General features: G+C 37.5%; 2 long non-coding RNA genes across 9 annotated transcripts; both read left to right on the top strand.

Annotated features, from left to right (window-relative positions):
* The first annotated feature begins 7,646 nt into the window (after positions 1-7,646).
* LOC111949091 lies at positions 7,647-12,378 on the top strand. 7 transcript variants are annotated; one of them, XR_002875126.1, is made up of 10 exons: positions 7,647-7,671; positions 8,189-8,294; positions 8,436-8,507; positions 10,378-10,554; positions 10,631-10,718; positions 10,834-11,339; positions 11,422-11,504; positions 11,630-11,714; positions 11,792-11,908; positions 11,990-12,378. It is a non-coding gene; the product is annotated as an uncharacterized LOC111949091 (long non-coding RNA). The 7 variants fall into 7 exon arrangements; XR_002875128.1 differs by lacking the exon at positions 7,647-7,671 and having other exon boundaries at positions 8,161-8,294; positions 10,378-10,530; XR_002875125.1 differs by lacking the exon at positions 7,647-7,671 and having other exon boundaries at positions 8,163-8,294.
* A 1,651-nt stretch (positions 12,379-14,029) lies between these two features.
* LOC111949098 lies at positions 14,030-18,198 on the top strand. 2 transcript variants are annotated; one of them, XR_002875139.1, is made up of 4 exons: positions 14,030-14,420; positions 15,510-15,647; positions 16,067-16,196; positions 17,822-18,198. It is a non-coding gene; the product is annotated as an uncharacterized LOC111949098 (long non-coding RNA). The 2 variants fall into 2 exon arrangements; XR_002875140.1 differs by having other exon boundaries at positions 14,030-14,257.
* Positions 18,199-22,336: the final 4,138 nt, after the last annotated feature.

The following is a 22,336-nucleotide window of genomic DNA, read 5'->3' on the forward strand; positions in this document are numbered from 1 at the left end:
AAGAAATTCTTTTTGTAACAAAATAAAAAAAGATATGTGAAAATAACATGTAAACTTCAAATCTTAAACTGTATAAAATCACTTTAATGTGTGGCACTCGCAAAAAGAAACACATGTGGCACTCCCTTATAGTTTTGTTATATTGCTGTTTGACTTGCACCACTGATGCAAGATTTCCTCCCAGCTCTGTTTTATCTCCACACCGTCCTGAGGTGGCAACAGAGACATGCCCAACATCTCTGACCCCAAGCATTCACAGGCAGTCGTCCTGACAGAGTCTGGTTCTGCTTGACATTTCTTTTTGTTTCAGAGAATCTTTCTTATCCCTTGTGCTATAGGCACTTTAACATTGGGAGTTGGGTCATCTAGACCCTCTTCTGGGTTAATAATAAACAATAATAATAGTTATTATTATTATTGTTATTTGTGAAGAAACGTGGCTTATTAAACTATTTTACATAACTTTAAGCGTGCAGTCAAAGTCCTAAGAAATTCTTTACTTTCCTACAACTCATGATAAATAAGCTGACATAAGCTGTTAAATGGGACCTTTGGCTCTTTGGCAGAGCTTTCATGGGAAAACTCTTAAAAACTGGTTTTGTTACTTATTTGTTTTTGGGGATGATTGCACATGTAACCCTTGTGCTATCCTAGGCACTTTAACATTGGGAGTTGGGTCATCTAGACCCACTAGACAGTGCTCTGAACCGTTTTTCTTCAATGATTTGTGATCTTCACTGGTGTCCATGGATTACATGAAATCTTTCCACCTTTATCCACCTTTGTCATGGTAGGGAGAACACGTAAATACAAGGGTGGGGTCATAGGATAGCACAAGGGTTAAACACTCAGTTGTGTGTTTTGCACCAAAAACCCTTTGATGTGACCCAAACTCTTGTGGTTCTAAATACTCCTTCTTTTACGTACACTTTTTATTGGTATTGCAGATCTTAGGAGGAATCTACGGTGGCCCTGAAGTGCAAATCACACCAACAAATCGGTGAACACAAAAACAAGTTAAAGATCACAACGACAATTAAAAAAGCAAAAAATGTAAAAAAAATTAAAAAACAGAATTACATTTTAGAGATCAAAGCAATATTCCAGAAACCAAAACACAGTTACAAAAAATAAAATAAAATAAAAATAAAACTTAATGAAATTGAAAGTTATTTCCAGAAATCAAAATGAAATATTGAAAATGAAACACAACAAGGTACCAGAAAGGATGGACACTACAGAACATCACTGATTGTATGATGACGTTTTGTCACTGGTCACTGGTTTAAGTCCAGAGACTGACAGATTTCTGTATGGAACAAATGCTTTTTTGTGTTTCCCTCAGTTGTTACCCCAGTTTGGAGACTTTGAGCTAAGTCTTTGACCCACTTTGACCCACGATTGCTCCAATGAAGCGGTTTAGTTATCAGAGCTGGATCTGTGGTTGTGGTGGTCAGTGAGGCATGAAGGAGGTGGAAAAGAAATGTTCCAGTCAAGTGAATTTCACACAACAGAGCAAAATAAAGTTAAAAGGATGAGTAAACAAGCTGTGAGAGAGGCTTTTGATAGAGATGTTTTGTAAAGATAAAAGGAAATTTGCTGGTTAAGAAAAGAGCATAAGACAACTTTATAGACTTTAATCATTGAATTATTGTTAACTAATATGACAGCAGCAGTAAAATGTTAAAACAAGACAAAAGATAAGGCAACAAAAACAAGTGGGCTGCTCGTTAATGTTAAAATTGGTCTCCTTTAACTCTCATTTGACATTACAGACTCATTAGCATGGAAATCGGACATTTATAAAATAGCGTGCAAGGAACAACTTTAATACTTTACTTCCTAACCGCTTGGTAGCAACCGTGTTTCAATAGATAAGTACTTCAATTAAATCCCTTCAAGATGTGACCTCAGTTTCTTTTCATCACCTATACTTAGTTCTTTTGTAGTTTGGAAATATCAACAGAAATTCTAGTCTTTCAAAGATGTTCTCATTATGATGTAGAAAAACATATCCATTTTTCCTTGACTCTCATCATTATCTTGGCAAAGGTGAGTGCAGGCCTCACGCTAATTTTAGAGCCCACCTGATTGGCAGATCAATGAGCGGACTCCCCTTCTGGCACCTGCTGAATGACAACAATGCGTCCGAAACAAGCTGCAGCACAGGGGAGAGTGTGAGAGCTTGTTATAGAAAATTGATTTCAAGGGGCAGAGGCTGCATCTGTTTTCTAAAAGGCAACAATGAAAGCTTTTTAGTTGGGAAAGGTAGTCCAGAAAAGAAACAGGACACGAGTCGTGTCAGATAAACTGTGGAGAATGCACCTCAGTTGGAAGTGAGTTGTTAAGATTCATATTATTTTGGTCTATTAAAAGCTCAGCTGTTGCTGACATTCACAGCAACCCACCTTTGTTATGGATGACTTTCAAAAGAGGCATGAGCGCAGAAGAAGAATCAAAAGGCAGTAAGCAAGAACCTCCTGTTCACCTGCTGCCTCACAGCATGCTTTAGCTCTACTGCTGCCTTTAAACAACATCTTTTTCTTTCAAATGTTTTTTATATAAATGTATTGCTGTCTCTTTTTGTTCTTCCCCTGCATTAATCATATTTGATTCACTGCTCTCCATCTCCCTCCCAAACCTCTTTCACAGCTGCACCCTGATGTTTTTGGTCATTTCTTCTAGCACTTGGGTTGATTTTTCACTGTAATTTTCCCCTTTTTAGCTTCATAGAAATTGAGTGCAAGCGCACAGCGACAGAAAAAAAAAACGGAGAATATTTTGACAAGATTTTTCTAATACAACAGCTTTAAAGTGTGTTTCATGTATTTTCCTCAAACCAAACATCTATAAAATACACAAAACTGTTGAGCTGTATTTTTCTCACCATGGGTTCAAAGAAAGCAGAAATGGATAAACAAGACAAACACCACATTTGATTTCAGGGGCCTCCAGAGTCAGCACATGAAAAAAAGGATGCATAGAAATTTGAGAATGTTTCAACTCCCTTAAATTGCGCTTAAGAGACAGATCAACCCTGTAAGATGTTGCCAAATTTAAAAAAACTTCAATAAATCTTCATTTTATTTTATCCTCCTTTGTCAGACATACTTTTAATGAATTCCTTCCACAAAAATAAAAGAAACTGTTATATTGTAGCAAAAACCCTATTAAGTTGTAACTAGGAAAATGGCTCTTTCAAGAGTAAACTTTTTTTTTCATTACAATGTCAACATGAAGACAATAGGTTTCACTGGAAACCTATTGGAAACAATGTCAACATGAAGACAATAGGTTTCACTGGAAACAGTCCACTCAATAAAAAAACACATATTGTACCAATGTTATGCGCTCAAGGAAGAAAACTTCTTGCTGAGCAACAACGGTTAATTCATTAAGTTACTTCATCAAGTTAATTCATTAGGTTACACATTAAACATTAGAATTTCAGTCAGTGATATGGAGCTTTTGCAAAAGCTAAATGTGCTTTAGCAAAAGGTCTATTTATCACACAGTTCTGATCTTATCAGAACTTATCAGGTTTCCCAGAGCGAATTAGTTTTCACCGAGTTGCACAGGTGGTTAGGCAGAGATTTTTTACGCCGGATGCCCTTCCTGACACAACCCTGTATTTTATCCTGGCTGGGGACAGGCACAGCGGGACACAGACTTGAGCCCCCACATGATTACATAGTTAGGCAGTAGTGTAAAAGGGAATCACTGGATTTGGCTAAATACACTATAAGTTTATTTGCTTTTTTTTTGTTTAATCAAGCCTCTTCGTGTTTTAACACAGTCTCTTTTGGCAGGTCAACTTTTCCTTGAATCTAGTAGTCGCTGACTTTCAGTGACATGGAGTCAGAAAAGGCAGGTGAGGCTGTGTTTAAAATAAAAAAAATAAAAATAAAAACACTACAACGCAAAAAATAGTTTTCCATTGAGTCAAGTTCTTTATGATATATTTGACATGCTCAAACAGGAATGAACTGCAACAATTGTACCTGCATATAAAAAATGCTCCTCTGCGTCGCAGACGTTGACAACGTTATCACAGCAACTCAATTCTTCTTAGGTCTCCAGTCTTTTCTCGCATGTGAAAGCAAATTACTCTTTCAAAGAATTCTCACTGGTGTAGGTTGCAATAAAGACCTATACCCATGGATGTAAAACTCATACCAACAATAATATCGGGGATCACACCCATATGACTATGAATAAAATATGATTGAAAGGATAATTACTTTAAAGGAGGAGTGCTGGCATTTAAACAGTCCTTTCACAACATCATCAGAAGCTTAAACAAATTGATGTATTTGTTTTTTTCTTTTTTCTTTTTGCAGTTGTACATAATATACATTGAATTGATCTAGATGGGGAGGGTTTGATCTTTTTTCCTTCCTCCAAAGAAAAGGTTTTTTTTTGGCTTGGCATTTTCTTGTTGCTTTAGCGACAGAGAAAACTTTTTCTATGTCTCGTCTGGGTTAAATATTCTCACAGAGTGTGTCTCTTTTGGAGTCTCTCCTCCGGGTGTAATGGGGAAAATGCTTTGTGCACAAAATACATTAGACTCTTTATGAACTCGGAGGGAGATATGTGGGCGCCATTTACTAATTTAGTTCGTTCCCTTGTTGTCTCCCCAATGACAACACAAAGAAAATAATGATACCTTCTTTCAAACGAAGATCAACCTCCTTCTCAATCTTTTACATAAATAAAAGGGAGAGCTAGAGATGGGTTTATAAGTGATTAAGGAATTGAGTGGAGTATCACCTCAAACAAGATCCATGTGATTCATGAACCAAACTGATGGCAATCAGGTTTGCTGGCTCCTGTGTCCAGCTTGACTAACGCTGATAGGTCTCCAACTGGAGTTTGTGGGAGTGTTAACAGTATAAATAAACTGAGGCTTGTGTGGTGCAAAGTGTGTCCTGTTATTGTCTCACCACTTTACACTGGGGCCTCCTCCATTCCCAAACGCTTTCACCATCATATGTGGAATATCTTGATTTTATTCCCCTTGGAAGTCTTTCATCTTTGCAGGTTCATCGCAAAGCAGGACATGAGTGACATTTCTCCCTGTTACATCATGCAAACTGTACCAGGTTGACAGCTGTGTGTTTAGGCAAGACCCTTCATAAAAGAGGGTTTCTAAAGTTTCAGCAAGAATTTAAACAAAACAACATCAACCACAAAATACCTCTAAATCAGATGCTTAAATTGTCACTACATTCAACAATCCAACAGTCATTTTAGATGGCGGAACCTGTGTAAGAGTTATTGGTGTAAACCATTTCTACCTCTGAGAGATTCTTTAGAAAACCCCCTTCAACTTCATTATATGTGCTATCCCTTTATCTGAATTCCCCAAAGAAAAATTAGAAGACAAATAACAGTGTGGAAATGTGGAAAGAAATTGTGAATAGGAATCTATTTAGCAAGTTTTTAAAAACGTCACATAGAATGAGGGAAATTTAAATGCTTTTTAATATCTGAACAGCATTCATTGTGTGCCGGATTTTTAAGTTCCCATTTTGGTGAAGAAAAATTGATAATTTGGAGATGCTTTTTTTTAATATGAAGTGAGCATTTTCTTTTTCTTTTATGGATTTTTAGATTAATTTTTGTTTTTCAGAAAGATCTATGTGAATTTACACAGCTTAAAGACCCACTCCAATAAAAATGGTGTATTGGTTTTAAACACATTCATGCATTTATGATGATGGAGAACATATTTAAAGAAAATTAACATAAAAATTGCATTTTTGAATGTATATATTTTTTCAAATCGTCGTGAATAAGGAGCAGAAGAAAAAAGCCTCTAGCTATGATGCAGCTGCTACAGTCAGTGGACACTTGCTCTCTGCTCTGCTCCATTCTGATGCATCTACATGCAGACAAATAGATCCATGAACGCCTTTGTTTTCCTCGTCTGAGCTGGCATCCGGCTCAAAACTGTACAGCTTGATAGCTCCAATGTTGCTTGCCATTTTTGTTGCTCCAATAATGTCAGGTCGGGGTTGTGAGGGGCTGTAAGCTACCAGAAGAGAATGTAAACAAAGGGATAATGGGAGATGAGCCAGAAGTCCTACCCACAACTGGGAACGCTTGATCGCGGTTGAACTTTAAATCCAATCCACGTGGAAGCAGTCCTAAAATAGTGAGTTTTAAAACATTAAACAAGCATTTATTACATGAAACATACAGTAAGTTTCAACCATCATACTTTAGTTGATTCAAAATTTGCAGTAAAACGTCCTCTTAATCAGAGTTTGAGGATCATGTGTTCTGCTTTGTGTCGCACATCCCACCCCACTGTTAGTTCCCCCGTCGGTGATACCAGCAATCATTCACATTTACTTGATGAACAAAGTTTATGAGTCACTCTTTTTTAGAAGTTCACAATGAACTCAAGAAGACTGCTGATAGCTGGCGAGAGGAAACTATACTTCATGGGCCTAAAGGGTCCACGAGTCATTTACTGTAATTGTTTCTTTTAGTAGAGTACTTCACTCCTACCATTTCCCTTTGCTTTCCCCGAGGTCGGAGCCGACACTAAGAGGCTATTCAGAAACAGCAGGAAGTCTTTTCCTGTGAGTTTAAAATTAGCAACAGACCAGGTAAAAATATATGTTTTTTGAAAAACAAGATGTGGCGAAATCATGTTCTTTACCTCAGTTTTAGCAACAAATATGCAGACGTCATTAGTTCAATCATTAAGATTAATCATCTCGGATGTATGAAAAGAACAAAAATTAAGTTTTCATTACATTTGAACGACTTAGCGGAAAATCTGACTCCTTAACAGAAAGGCAGGATTCTGGATGGACATCGTCATTTTATTTTGAAAAACACCTTCAGAACTGACATCTGTTAATTGAGGCAATAATTGAGCTGTGCTTGTCCCAAAGCCAGTCACTGTCTGTCATGATTCATTTGTCGGTTAAGCTACACTGAGGATAATATCGCAGGCTGCTGTGTTTTTTTCAACCCAGTCTCATCCTAAAATGTGTAGTAGCTACATTTGTCCACATGGAAATGCGTGAGAGTTTTACAAAAACGCCCCCTAAACTGTGAGGGGGATACGTTTCATTTTTCTATTCATTTTCTACGAGCCTTCTCAGGATCACGTGACTTTGGAGGTTTGGCCTGCCGTGAGCAAAAAACATGGCGGATGCATGTTCATTTTTCGGTGGAATATCCCATAAAACAAGATATTTTGAGGACTAATTTTTATTTTGACAACATTTCTAGTGAGAAATATACCATTTTCTTTTAAAATATGCTTTCATTTTGGACATACAGTTTGTAGTTTGCTTGTTTCGTTCAACTTTTTCTCCCAAAGGCTCTGTTACGTTGGAGAAACACGTTAACTTTCATTCATATCTGCAGACGTGCGCGTGGGTCACGTGACTAATATGATTCTCTTTTTTTCCGCAGAAAATGCCATAAAATAAGAGTGATTGTGGACTAATTTATTTTTGAAAACATTTCTAGCAGTATATATCCCCTTTATTTTCGTAATATTGCAGACATGAAGTTGTTTGTTTGTTACGTTCAACTTTTCCTCAAAGGATCTGAAAGCGTCTGATCTTTTCCATTCATATATGCGGGCTGACGTGGGTCACGTGACGTGCCTTTCTCTTTTTTTCCTGTGGAAAATCTCGTAAAAAGGTACGTTGCGATTTACTAATTTGTTTTATTTACATTTCTAGGGACCCGTGTATAGGTTCTCTCGTTCCGTGTTGCTGTTGCGGCGATCAGGCTATGATTGACATGTGACAACAAACCGGAAAAATGTTGAGTTCAGGGACGGACCAAAGAGTTCTTTAAATTGATTTTTCTGCATTTTAATTTATTTACACTATGAGTCTAATGGTGTGTGATAAAAAAAACTATAAATATTATGATAAATGAGATGAAACAATTATTTTGATGGATTTTATAAAATATTAGGATCTATTATATTCTTTTTTCTTTAACTGTCAATTTTTTGACGTATCTCATATATTATAGTATTACAATGAAGTGCTCTAATTTATCTGTTAAAAAAGGTTTCATCACTGTTTCCTGTAGTAATTCTCAATAATGTTTTAAATAGGATATATTAAATAGGATATATTATCTAAAGTAAACAGGCTTCTAAGCCTTCAATTTGCCCCAATTGACATGAAGTGCGCATTTCGAAAAGCCAGTGAACGCAGCGTCATACGGGCACCCCCACCCCACTCCCCCGGAAACCCTCGGATGAACCCGCAGGAAGGCGCGCGGCTAAAGAACTCTTGGACAGCTGGAAGGTGGGCGATGCTTTGAACTTTTCTCTGTAGAAATGTAATGTTTAGATTTGGGAAACCAGAGATGGGTTTTTAGTAAAAACGTGTTGGCTGTTTAGGATAAACGTTGAATGACGAGGCGTTTTTCCATCTTAAATTTAAAAGGCCGCAGGATCACGGTGAAGGCCTCTTCTGTATAGAGGACGTGGGCGGAAACGTCACGTGGTCTCCGCAGAGGTAAGTTTCCTTTTGGGTCATTTAGCCAGAAACGGGGTCTGCAGCCCTTTAAACTGCTAAAGAGCCTTTCTAATGTCTCACTGTCCAGAACTCAGTAGGACACACAAGGTGTCTCTTCAGCGTTTAGAAAGTCAAACACTCATTTGCATTTATGTTATTTTGGAAACTGGATAACTACTGGGGTTTACAAAAGCTTTTTTTTTACACATTGTAAATTTTATGTTGTTAGTACATCTCAGCCAGTATTTCTTTAAGGGCCTATATCATGCAACATCAACGTTTTAAAATTTTAAAGTGTATTATAATGTTAATTCCTCACAAAAACTAATCCACAGCAGTATTTTGATCCATTCACGCATCTCTCAGCATTCCTCTGAAACCCTCTGAGCACCAGCCCCTCCCAATTCACAATAAGAGGGTCCTCACATTGTGACGTCATCATAAGTGAGGAGCAGCCTCTTCTAGGAAGAGCCTGTGCAGCTAAAACCGCCTCCAGGCTAACAGACACGCCCACTTTCTCAATGGAGCTAGTGGTGATCAGCAAAATGCTTTCATTGCACAATATTCACATCCATCTTTGCAAAAGTTTGGATGGAAGAAACGCAGAAACGCTGCAGACGCCGACTCTAGGTTGATGTCATGAAATAGGCGACACCCACAAGAAGAGAAAGGCGGAGCCTCAGAGATCGAGGAAATAGTTTATTCTAAATGGCTAGCATGGTATAGGCCCTCTAAATTGTGCGTATTGACCTCAAATTGATTTTTTTAGGGTACGTTGTCAGGTTTAAAAAAATTCTTCATAAATGCTGGAATTTCTTAAAATATTGTGCATCACCGCTTGATAGATTATTGAAGCATTATGGGTACTGTAGTCAGGAGCCTGGCACAGTAATACTTTGCTTCAACTGTTGAGTAGATCACCAAGTTGAGTAAAGTGTAAAGTTTGACTTATCTGACTGTTATGTTTTGCGTGATGCGCTGTGTCGTCTGAAAAATAGGATATTTGTTTGAATTAAAAACATTTTTATTTTTTGTCAGAGAACCGCAAAGGGGGGGTCAAGGAGCCACATGTGGCTGTGGAGCCTCAGGCTGCAGACCCCTGGTCTAAACAGTTATGGCTGATTTGACTGACCACATGTATTTATCCTAGCATTGTCAACAAAGTTAAAGAGCCGCTCCAATGGAAGTCATGTTTTTAAGATCAAACATTTTTCTCTTTATTGAGAACATTAACAAAAATATAAACACATACACAATAATATAAGATTAAAACTGTTTCTGAGTATTTATTCAAATCTCAATGGATCAGGAGAAGATGAAACTCATTGTCTCAAAAAGCTTATAGTTGTGACGCTCTAACTGCCATGAATGGGCCAAAGTCTCTACTCCGCTCCAATTCTGATGCATCCACTTGCAGACAAATACCGGTAGATCCATTAATGTCCTGAGTTCCCTTGTCTGAGCTGGTATCTGGCTCAAAAGTGTACACATGGATAGCTCCAATGTTGCTCATTGATTTTTTTTTTTTTGCTATGCTAATGTCGGCTAGGGCTTGTGAGGTGCTATAAGCTAGCGGGAGAGAGAATTAACAAACGGTTTATGGAAAATTAGCAGAGGCAAACATCTGCACCACAGCTCTGAGGTGAAATTCTTATGAGCTGCTGTGCTGCAGAAAAATGTCTTAAAAAAAACAAAATGATCGTAATTAAAAGAAACACTGGGAACGATTTTATAATAGCTAAAAATTCTGTTGGAGTGGGACTTAAAGTTCCACTCCAACAGAATGTCTGATTCCTGATTCTTGTATGTGTGCATGTATGTATGTATATACATAAAAGAACCACATGTTTTTTTCCCTTTCCTCTCTCAGACTGGTCAGTTATTTGGAGACAACATGTACAAATAGTTCCTGGACTGATCTTCTGCTAACTTTGAGATGGAGAAGCTGTCAGGTTCATCTGTTTCAGGGTCCTGCATGCTCTCCCTCCATGTTGGCTGTAGCAGTGGATGGAACTTGCTAAATGTACTGTTTTGAGAGCCAACTGGGGTGTGTAAAATTCTTTTCCACCTACATTTTTGATGGTATAAATGTTTTTCTTATGTAAACTTTTCTGTTCTTTTAGGCTCAGTGGTTATTTGGAAGATGCGTTTTTGACCAAAAACACTGTGGTGACCTCCTTTGTGAACTGCATTCATGGGGAAATAGAATATGTAAGGTTATTTTCATGGCCTCTTCCTTAAGAAAATGAACATGCCTGCATATATGTTTTATTGTATTTTGTGTCATATCATCATGTTAATTTACGACATTTATTTGTTTTGATAGAATCCTGGAGATGGGAGATGTGGAGCAGGTAAGTTTGTGGCAGCACCAGAGTCCTCCAACAAGTCTTCTGGCAAAGTAAATGAGGAAGGATCGCAGTCTGCCATCGTGGAGTTTTGCTGAAAGGCCTGAACACGTTCCATCCATGCATCCATCTTCTTCCATTCATCAGGAACCAGGTTGTGAGGGCAGCAGTCTAAGCAAAGATGCCCACACTTCCCTCTCCTCCAGCTCCTCTTGGGGGACCCCGGGGCCAGCTGAGAGACGTAGTCTCCCCAGCGTGTCCTGGGTCTCCCTTAGGGCCTCTGCCCTTATTCCTGTTGGAGTTTTTTTCTAACCCCTTATGTTTCAAAAGTTTGCAAACATACATTTTGGTTGAAATGATGAGGATCCGAGGATGAAATCAAGAAGGGACAACATCAGGGAAAGGGACTGAACCGACTGAACCGACTGAACAGCTTCCTCTCTTCACCAGACACATGTTCCGAGTACATATGTGTCAAAAACTGGTAAATACTCATTGAAGATGCATCCTTTTTGTGTAGTTTGTTTTCTCAGTTTAATACATTTTGATCCTTTCATTCTGCACAGACATCCTCGCCGTTCAGGCCGGTGGCTGGAACAAGCGGAAGTCAGAAAAGCTGGAGCAGACGTGACCAGAATGATACCTCCAGGTAAAGACTGTGGTAATGTTGTAGATAAATGTTGGCTTGTTTCTTTCATGTTACTCTCATGCTGTTGATGTGGAATATCTCTTGATTTCTTCAGTATTATTAATACATTAATCTCTTCCCACAAGGACCAATCAAAATGACCCAGAGAAAAACACTGAAGGGCTTTGTCTGAGCATCAGGAAAACAAGAATCAGCTGTCATCAACATATGGTAAAAATCTTTTGTAACCCTTGTGCTATCTTGTGACCCCACCCTCACATTGACGTGTTCTCCCTACCATGACAAAGGTGGATAAAGGTGGAAAGATTTCATGTAATCCATGGACACCAGTGAAGATCACAAATTATTGAAGAAAAAAGGTTCAGAGCACTGTCTAGTGGGTCTAGATGACCCAACTCCCAATGGTAAAGTGCCTAGGATAGCACAAGGGTTACACTTTCTAAAGTTGTTGCATAACTGATCAAGCATGATGTGATGGATTGCAGGTTATGGTGCCATGGTAAAGAACTAAAGGCTCTATGATGTCATGCTGCTGACCAGACTGTGGTTGGTGAAGTCCAGCAGCACTGCAGGTCCTTGAAGTGTGGTTGAAGAGCTCTCCTCCCAGCTTTTGGATGGTTCTGCCCCACACAGCCAGGAGGTTTCTCTTTGTGATCTGCATGGATGTCCAGGGCTTGTGGCATTTATGTGTTTTCTTCTTCATTTCATTTTTAGGCAGCACAGAGTCATTGATGGAGAGAGAACATGAGGGACTAATTGTCTGCTGAGGAGGAGACTTTCTGCAGTTCAAGCCCCAGCTCCACCCCTAAAAAAAGGCTTATATGAAGGAAAACCTCATTTCATTTTTGTACCAATAAATGACTTTTAATTGAAATGAGAGATTTTTTTCTGAACTGCACCAATGAAGGGTTTTTCAACCTAAATTTCAACAATTACATTGTTTTTTACCTCCGTTCAAGTTTCTACAACACTAGCTAAACATTTCAGTGCTCACACCTGTGCTGAAGACACTTCTCATTTTAACTCAAACGTTTGGCCTTTGATTTGTATGTCCAACACCTTAGAATGAAACACTGACCTATTAAACTCATATAATGTGCTATGCATCTCCAAATCCTTTGTCAGGGTACAGACTACATTTTAATTGTAGCAAGACTGAAGTAAAATGTAACAAAATGACAATGAGTTATCTTAAATTAGGGGTAAATGACATGAGAAATTAAGAATATTAGAAGTGTGGAGAGAAATGTGTGTTTATCAGTATGTTAGCTGCAGGAAGGGTGCTGTCCTTGACACGTTCCTTTACTCAGACAGGATGACAGGTAGGGAAGGGGGTAGCCGATGATCTGCTCCAGTATCTTCAGCACAGAAGCTTCTGTTGCTCTTCTTCAGTTTGATCTGAGAGCCAGACCATGATACAGTTGGACTGGCTGAGCGGTAGGTTGCTAGCAGCTTCAGACGTGCTGATGTGCTTGTTGATAACGTCCTGGATGTTAGGAAACCAAGTTAGATCAGCTGAGATGGGGATGCCCAGGAAAGGGAAGCTGTGAACCCTCCTCTGTGCCTACTATAGTCCAAGATGACTTTCATGGTCTTTTATTTGCCGATCAGCCTTACACTATACAGTTTCCGCACTTGTCTACAAAGTTCACCTCAGTGACCTTTAATAAGTCTTTGTTATTGGCAAGTTAATTACTTATATCCAAGACATGGAGATGTGGGTCCAGTATGAGCAGGATTTGGGAAATGGCAGTTGCCAAGAACTCACATGAAGTTTCAAGGTTTTTCCCTTTATTTGGAGGAAAAAAAGTTTTTGTCCTTTGTTTGTTGTGCAGAATTGCAAACCTAGAAAGAAATCAAGTTGAAAGAATTTATATAAATGTATTTGCCCTTCTTTTGACCCTTCTACATCAAGAATATTTGGTGGCTGTTGCTTGGCGACTGTGAGATCTCTCCATAGGATTGACATGGGCTGGGCCTCTCAATGACCTTGATATGATTGTTCTTCAGCCATTCCTTGGTTGCCTTGGCTGTAGGTTCTAGGTCACTAACCTGTTGGAAGACCCATTCATGACTGATTTGAAGGGTCCTGGCTTAAGGAGGGTAGGAAGTTCTCACTCAGGATTTTCCATTAATGGCTCCATCAACGTGGTGACGTAGCTCTGTGCAGAAAAATAGCCACAAAGCATAATGCTTCCACCTCCATGTTTGACAGTGGGGAAGCTGTTCTTGGGGTCATAGGTAGCAATTCTCTTCCTCCAAACCCAATGGTTGAGTTGATGCCAAAGAGCTCAGTTCTGAGCCAAACATTCCATTATGCAGAATAAACTGATAAAGCAAACCCTATTTTTCAGTGTGTGATTTTCATTTTTTCATAAATCTTGGGAAAATTTAGATGATAAAAGTAATAAATATATGAAAACAGTATAATACAGTAAATATGTAAATATTTGATGTGATGAACAATGCTTATCTGATTTAGACCCAACATGGAATATTTTATATGACAGACACACATCAAGTTGTGTTATTTAATGCACGTAATTTAGACACAAATGATAGAAATGTTAGGTTTATATGTCAAAGAGGCCATGTGAAAATTTTAGTGCAAATACGCATGCGTGCGCGCCGTGCACATTAAGCCACCCCACCCCCACGTATCCGCGCGCCGGTCGGTGGGTGTTGGGCGTCAATAAAGGTAATCTGGTTGTCGCGCGTTCTGCATCTCTGCACGAGCTAAAGAAGTCTCAAAGGTAAGAAATGTAAACACAAGAGGCAGTAATGAAAATACTTTATGGTCATCTGAATGTATTTTCATCTGACAAATGAATGCAGCTGTTGTTATCACTGTGTGACGGCAGAGCGGTGCTGAAAAATACGGCCTCCATCGAGAGACTGAACGTAACACGACTGCAGGTTACTATGATCGTCATAGAAAAATGTATTAATTATTTGTTTCGACTGTATAGTTATTGTGGTGGAGCAGAGGAAGGGAGGTTTGTGAGAATCGGGGTTACATTAGCTAATGATTATGGCAGCGCTCGCGCCACCGCCGGTTTCCCGGCAAAAAAAGCAACAGTAATTTACTGACATATTAAAGTGTTATGATTGACCTATTTAGGGTTTTTCTCCAAATTTACACAAAAAACGTTGTAACAACGATCATCTGGACTTGGTTTTGTAAATATTTTAAAACAGTCTCTGTCTCAGAGACCTGGACTGACTGACTCCTCCCCCTCACGTTCCAAACAGGAAGTACCCGCTGGCTCCAAGGAGCCAAAATCCTGTAGACTTCTAAAGAGAAACAACAGCTGTTAGTTAGTCATTCTATGGGTCAGATTAACCATTCTTGTTGTGATACCCTTTTCAACATGTTTTTTCTAATTCCAGTTATTTGTTTTACAAAACTGTTTCTTTATCACAAGTTATTCAAATTATAGACTGACCAACAGATGCCTCAGTAATAGCATGTGCCACCTTGAATGTTTGTTTGACAAATTCCACCAAGCTCACTTTCAGTGGAAGCAGTGTGGACTTTCAACAAGCTTACTCCTGATTGGCGACAGTAGTTGCCATAGAATTGATACTCAGATCAATCACTGTCAACTGGCTCCAACGTGGTGACGTCTTTATCACAGAGAAACGACGACAGAATTGAATTTGTTATGATGGATCTGGAAGGAAATGGGTGACGTCACACTCGCTCAGACCTTTTCTCTGATCCAGTCAAACTGCTTTTTTACCAGTTTTATTCCAGAAATCATTTTGGATAAGAGGAAAGACATCTTCAGCTCAAAACCAAGTCTTCATGACCTTTTTTTATAACTTTTCTTTTTAAAATTCAGAAATAATAACCTGCACATTCTTACAAAACTGTTAGACTTCAATTGCTACCTTAATTTAATTGTAAAACTAACAACCATTGTCATTAATATGGCAATATTTTCCCCAAATCTTATCAGAATGGGGAACTGGACACAAAAATTCTGCTTTTCCTATTTTCAGCTGACTCTGCCACGAGGCTCGACAACTTCTTGCATCAACTGTGATCGCTGTGGCCACCAAAACATCCAAATGTAAGGCGGGCTACAAAGATTTCAGGCCAAAAGAGAACGCCTCACATGTGATGAAGTGTCTGTATTGGTATGTATTTACCATCTGTGACTCAGAGTCATTAACCAATTGTCGATCTGTTCACAGTGTTGTATGATAATTTAAATTTTGACGATGACGATACAAAAATTGCTGCCAAACCTGCCAAAAAGTCCCGCCTCTTACCACACACATGTTGTGCCCCCTAAGTTGCCTTAAGTTCCCTGATCAAGCAGAAACGTGCTTTGACTGGATGAAGGCCTTGTATCAGGTATACTGGTAATAATAATTTTACATTCACCTCAGTCTGTTGTTGTTCCTCATTATTCATGGAAGCTTGATGACACCACATCTTCAATCTGCATAAACTCTAGTTTGATTAGAAACTTTCATTTGTGAACCGTCAGCAGATCTGGTCATGTCTCACCAAAACAACCACACTAATCATTTTATCATTTTCATCCATTAAGGTTGGAAAAACCAGCAGCCCTCCAGTGCTTCAGCCGTCCAACCATCAACCGTTTCAGACATCCATCCTCCCACCACTTCAGCCCCACAGCCGTCCACCAGTGTGCCAACTTCTGACATTTTACTATCCTGGTACAATCTTATTTTTCTGCACAGTTAGCAAAAATATGTTTTTTAAGATATTCCTGTGTTTTTTTATCCTCAACAAATGTTTCTCCAAAGAAATGTGAAAATACAGAATTATTCATCTGGTGGTTATTTTTACACTTTTCCTCAAATCTTTAATAAGAAAGAAATAATTCAGTTCAAGTTTACTTTAGCTTTTCTTTTTAATGGGCATTACAGTTGATATAAAACATATAACATGCAATTAATATGCTTTGTAGTTAAAAACATTTTACACACTATTAAAAGATTCTATAAAATATTATTTAAAAAGAATCCTTTCCAAGAAAATGTTGACTACCGTATATCTTCCCATAGTAGCCCTGGCGTTTATTCCATCACAGACAGAACAGTGATGGTTAATGGGTTTATTTTGCAGCAAAACTTCATCAAGAAATGTAGACAAACACCAGCAGATGAACATTTCAGGATTTATTCAAATGATGAGAATATTGGATTGTGTTCTGATCAGCACTGGCTGTTGACGTTTCTTTTCTCCTTAAAGCATCAGCCTCCGTATCAAAAATCATGTTGGTTGTCATGAGGATCTCTTTCCTGGAGACACGCCCACCTTTCCGTCTTTGTGCAATAATTCATGTTCAAACCAGTTCTTCTAATTTGTCGCTTTTCTTTGCATTTCCACCAGTAAAAAGTAATACGACAAAATACTTGCAGAATTTGTAAAGATTTGGATTTTGTATTATTAATTTGCCTTTTTTAGTCTTTTATTATAAAATAACTATGCATTATTACTTTATTTTAACTAACACATTTATCTTAGTTCACAGTAGTCCTCTTAAACATCTCTTAAACAAGTTTACACTTTTCATCTTTCAGAATGCAGCCGTGTGATTGGAGGAAAAGATTAATATGCAATGAGGACATTTAAAGAAAAAAGGAGCAGTTTTTATTTTACATTATTACTATTTTAAAGTAGAACTCTAATGTATATAAATGCTTTTTTATTAATTTGTTTGGCATATTTACTGTGTTAGAGTTCTGATGATTGTTTTGAGTGGTAAACGTTTTTATTTTATTTATGAAACCCAGATGGAGTTAATGGAGTGCTAGTCATGTTTTATGTTGTATATATTATTAATGAATTTATTTATTTATTTTGAAGTGCCTATTTGCAAGTAAAGAAGCCGGGGTTATGGTTAAAATACGTGCGGACAATCCAGCAACTTGCCTCTTCAACATGAATTTCCATCAGTTTTTTTGCTTGGTCGCAAATAAATAAGTCCAAATAATAATCAGCCTAATTTGTTTTTTTGTTTATTTAAAATTATATAAATCTTTTCTAATTTTGTCAATAAAAGGACAAAAGGGGTAGATGATGGATGCATGTCCAAGTTTTGTTATTCATGTTCTACAAGTTGTTAGATATTGATTATTTGATGCTTTTGTGCTATGCATTAAAAATCAATGTAGTAATGTAATTATTCATGAATATTTGAATAGTACTAATATTTCCTACAAAGGATAATTGACACTAATCAAATTAGAAACAGTCGTCCTGTGAGCACTGAGTGAACAAACTGTAGCCCATCGTCTATCACTGTTTGATTGAACCTTCTCTACTTTTCTTGCAGGGGGGGGTCATGGCCTCTACGCTGGATTCCAAAAAAGAGACAAAAAAACCCCCGACCTCAACCCCCACTCTTAGTCAGACATGTTTATTTTTTTTATTTACAATAATAAATAATATACTATGTACATTTATTTTGTTTTACTTTTTTATACTTAGTTTCCTTATTTCCTATAATATTTATTAGTAGTTGTTGTTTGTTGATGTTAGTTCTTTTTAGCCCCTTTTATGTTAAAATAGACGTAAATGATCCAGATGCTGATATTCTAATATATAGACAGATTTATGAATGAATTATTCTCAACAGAAGTTCAACGCTATTGTGGTAGCAGTTTGACTGTTTTACTGTAATCTGTCGTGCCTCACCCACTGTCCATCCCATAAAAAAGAACAATTCTACATCATTAACCTTTTTTTATTTTTATTCATATGGCACATTCATAAATACAAAGTTATAAATCATACCCCCCATTTTTCTAACTTTATCAATGAGTTCAAACAAAACATGAACACAATAAGAAACTCTGACAATAAGAAAGCATTTAAAACATTCAATCTGTGCGTCAGTTTCAATGTTTTTGTGAAAAATTTCATAATAATCCCCTGGTTTGTTTCTTTCTTGTTGCTTTTTGGAATTGTTGTTTTGAATTGTTACAGTCAATAAAGTTTGAATAAAAAACAACTGCAATCTGTCACGCGACAAGGTACCTTCGCTCTGAAAAACATTTGATTTTTTGTTTCTTTAAGTACCTGCAAAACAAAAAGTTTGCATTAGTAATGGAAACATTAATTTCTATAAAAAATAAAAATAAACACCTGTTTGTCGCTGGGCTTATTTTTAAAACTTAATCTTCCCGATAAACGTGGGACTGGGAGCAATCACAAAACCAGTTTAGAGCCAAACGTCTTTTTTTTTTTAGTATTTACAGTGTATTTCTTAACTCAACTAGTTGATGTTGAAAAAATACGCTTGCATGGACGTTACGACAGAGTACATCGGTCCCTAGAAATGTTATTAAACGTAAATATTAAACCTCAGACGATCTTATTTTACGAGATTTTTTTTTCCACGGGAAAAAAAAGAAACTCGCGTCACATGACCCCACGTCAGCCCACAGATATGATGGGAAAGATCAGACATTGTACACAGCATTTAGACTTGTAGTGTGAATACCTTAACATGTAAAAGAATATTGAATAAAACAAATCGCTAAGTAAATTTAGAGAACTCTCCAGTCCGTTCCTGAACAACATTCTTCCGGTTTGTTTAAATGTCCTTCAAAGTCGCAACTACACAGCATGAAACCTATACACGGGTCCGTAGAAATGTAAATAAAAATAATTAATAAATAGCAACGTACCTTTTTACGAGATCTTTTATATGAAAAAAGAGAAACTCAGGTCACGTCACGTGACCCACGTCAGCCCACATATATTTATGGAAAAATATATGCGGCTGAAAGATCAAACGCCTTCAGATCCTTTGAGGAAAAGTTGAACGTAACAAACAAACTACGAACTGCATGTCTGCAATGAATGGATATTATGAAAATAAAGGGGATATATACTGCTAGAAATGTTTTCAAAAATAAATTAGTCCACAATCACTCCTATTTTATTGCATTTTCTGCGGGGAAAAAAGAGAATCATATTAGTCACGTGACCCACGCGCACGTCTGCAGATATGAATGAAAGTTAACGTGTTTCTCCAACGTAACAGAGCCTTTGGGATAAAAAGTTGAACGAAACAAGCAAACTACAAACTGTATGTCCAAAATGAAAGCATATTTTAAAAGAAAATGGTATATTTCTCACTAGAAATGTTGTCAAAATAAAAATAAGTCCTCAAAATATCTTGTTTTATGGGATATTCCACCGAAAAATGAACGTGCATCCGCCATGTTTTTTGCTCACGGCAGGCCAAACCTCCAAAGTCACGTGATCCTGAGAAGGCTCGTAGAAAATGAATAGAAAAATGAAACGTATCCCCCTCACAGTTTAGGGGGCGTTTTTGTAAAACTCTCACGCATTTCCATGTGGACAAATGTAGCTACTACACATTTTAGGATGAGACCGGGTTGGTTTTTTTCCTCATGTAACATTTGGCTATTCCTTCTTCTAACTGCTTTGAGAGACACTGTTCTTTGACAGCATATTGTGCGAGGACTCATCATGCTGTTGTCAAAGACTTCACCGTCACACACTTGTCAAAATGCCAAGCAGTCACAGGCTCAAATGTAAATACAGGAGGAGGAGATCTGAAGAAGCCATCAAAGGGTTTCGTCCTGTCTGTTGAACATTACTTGACGGAGAGATGATTGAACTAAAAATAAGAAAGAGTGAACGTTATTTTCTAGAAGTACTTGAAAAAAGCAAACCAGAAAGATTAAGGAAGAAGACACACATTAATACAAAGGAACCACTGATGAAAATTGAGTGTTTGGTGTTTTTAACATGTTCTTGAGGGATTTTTCTGATGAAGGAGGACACATATAAAGGAAATTAAGTTTAAATTTGCATTTGTGTGCTTTTCCTTCTTCAAATCTTTGTGAATCAGGAGCAGACAAAAAAAGCGGATCACAAGCTCCCTGCTCAAATCCATTCTGTTGCATGCGCTAGTAGACAATGGATTGATGTACATCTTTGTTTTTCTTGTCTGAGTTGGAATCTGGCTCAGATCTGTACGGCTGGGTAGCTCCAATATTGCTCACCATTTTTGTTGGACTGGTAATGATAGGTTGGGGTTAATCTAGCAAGAGAGCATTTGATGATGGGAAGGGGAGGCTCCACAGTCCTGCCCCACAACTGAGAGGTTAATTTCTAATGAACTCCGGCCGCTCTGCAAAAACTGTGACCTAGAAAATAACACAGATTTTTTGATTCTGCCAAAACAAAAAACATAATCATAATTAAAAGACCAGTGGGAACACTGTTAAAGATAGATAGATCAAAACCTCCAAGAAATGTGCAGCTAGGTTTACATTAGAGATGAGTTTTTTTAAGGTTTTGGGGGGAATCATTATCAGTAGAGATTTAACAAATATGCCTTGATGCTTTTTGAAATCATGTGCCTCAGGTACAAAGACTAGCACTTTAGTCATTTTTATTAAATGAAGACTAAGCGCCTTTATGTGTCAAAGACGGTACATTTGTGCTTCCTATCTCTTTTCTGGCCAATTATCACATTCAATCTCATTCCTTCGATTTTCCGTCTAATGTCCATTTCTCTAAAGCTAAAAATATCTCTTGAGAAATCTGCCGACCTTTGCAGTTTTTTAATATCAGAAAACATTGATTAGTGTTAGACATATTAGTACACATAGAAGCACTTCAGGTTTTTTAGCATTCTTAGAGATGCTTTTGTTTTTCAGGTTTTTATTGTGTTTAATTGTCAGTAATTATGTGAAGATCCACATTGTTAAAATTACCTGACTCTACTTTAAAACATTTTTAATCAGAAGCACTTAGCACCATAAGTTGTCAGTCATTCTCTGGGTTTTATGCTAATCGCAGACACCAAAAAGCTGTGCAACCAGACCAGCTTCTGCACCCTGGAACAAACCATCTTCAAGCCTTCTGCTGTATACAGGTCATCCTCTGGTCTCCCTGTCTTTGCACTCCAGTCTTCCAACAACTTTCGTGAGATTATCAGACTGCCTCTGTTTTGGATCATGAGAATGATGAAGAATCTGGGACCACAAAGGTGAATTTCTGATAGACTACTGCCACTTTGCGGAAACTCTGTCCTAGAAAACAACAATTTTTTTTGCTTTTGGCTAAAAATGGCGTAATCATAATTTAATGACCTCTGGAAACGCTTTTACATCAATAGGTGTTAGGGAGCTTGACTTTAAGTATTTAATTATTCTACATTGATCATCTACTGTCTTCTTGTGTTAAATTATTATATCCCCGTGTACAGGTAAATGAAGGTCACATGTTTCCAGAACAAACCTTTATAAATCCTTTTTTTAGACTTTATGGTCCTAGACTCAATCTTCATGTGTTGCTTCAGGTATTTCTGAGGCGAAACAGACCTACTTAACTGGTACGTTTGATTTCAAAATGACTTGTATTTTCATGCTGGTTTTTTCCATATATCAATACCTGGTCTGTTCTTTTCTTTTTCTATTTTTATCTTGATGAATAGATTGTACCAGTGTTGTCTACAGTGCTGCCTTACTATTCCTATGTGTAGCTGTTTTTCTGTGCTTGTTTTACTGTATTTACTCAACATTTTTCATACACAATTAAAGTAAGTTACTTATTTTTCTTTTGCACGGTGGAAAAGACACATCTAATTTACTTTTTGTTCCAATTTGATTTGTTTACAGTTTTTTCTAAAATTAAAATGTATGTAAAAGTAAATAGTGTAAAACTCAATGTGTTCCAGAGAGAGGTTAGTCCACTCTTCTTTTCTTTAAATTGGTCCCCACTTGTTACATTTTGAGCGGAGCTAAATCAACATTTAAAGCTAAATGAATGTTTAAAGACCCAATCTGATGAAAATGGTCTTTTT

This window comes from Oryzias latipes, chromosome 17, assembly GCF_002234675.1.
Source record: "Oryzias latipes chromosome 17, ASM223467v1".
NCBI classification, from domain to species: domain Eukaryota; kingdom Metazoa; phylum Chordata; class Actinopteri; order Beloniformes; family Adrianichthyidae; genus Oryzias; species Oryzias latipes.